We start from the raw sequence: 614 nt of genomic DNA, 5'->3' as shown, positions 1-614 counted from the left end.
TTCGCATTCTTGGCCTTTTGGTCAAGATCAAAGTGTAGTATCTGTTCTTCAGATGCTGCACTTCTATTTCTTGTTCTCTTTCGGTGGAGGAGAAATCCTCCACGACTGAGACAATTTTTATTTTTGTACCTTTTCTCCACGTTAAAAAAACGACCCTGGTGTCTAACTGTCCCGTGGGGAGGCATAATAAATAGGTACAATTGTTCGCCATTAGTGGATGTTGACGTCACGTCACGTGACATGACTAAGCGTTTTTTTTTTTTAGTATGAATAACATTTTTTGTTTTAATTATAAAGTCTACACTTAATTTTATAGAAAATGATGTATATATAATAGAAAAAAAAAATTACTGGTTTTGTTGGATTCAAGTGGATCCCCCCCCCTCCAGTTTAAGAGATAGCAGGTCACGTGGTAATATACAAAATGGCTAGCGTAAATATAAAGATCGGTTTTTTTATCGACGAATATTTTGAAAGCTGAATTTTTTTTTATTCCTGTACATTTTTTCCTGATATTTTTCGTTAAAACTCTTGTATAAATACTATTTTTAACCAGTTAAATACGTTGGAGACATTGTCATGGAGTTTAATAATCTCTAGAACAAAGCAGAAGA

The 614-nt window shown here is 33.6% G+C and overlaps 1 pseudogene; it reads left to right on the top strand.

Moving 5' to 3' along the window:
• On the top strand, positions 1-134 carry LOC145278535 (U2 spliceosomal RNA; annotated as a pseudogene).
• The last annotated feature ends 480 nt before the right edge of the window (positions 135-614 follow it).

The sequence above is a fragment of the Euprymna scolopes genome, chromosome 6 (assembly GCF_053919585.1).
Source record: "Euprymna scolopes isolate OS-2025 chromosome 6, ASM5391958v1, whole genome shotgun sequence".
NCBI classification, from domain to species: Eukaryota; Metazoa; Mollusca; class Cephalopoda; order Sepiida; family Sepiolidae; genus Euprymna; species Euprymna scolopes.
Note: the sequence above shows the minus strand (reverse complement) of the source record. Positions and strands in the feature narration are given on the sequence as shown.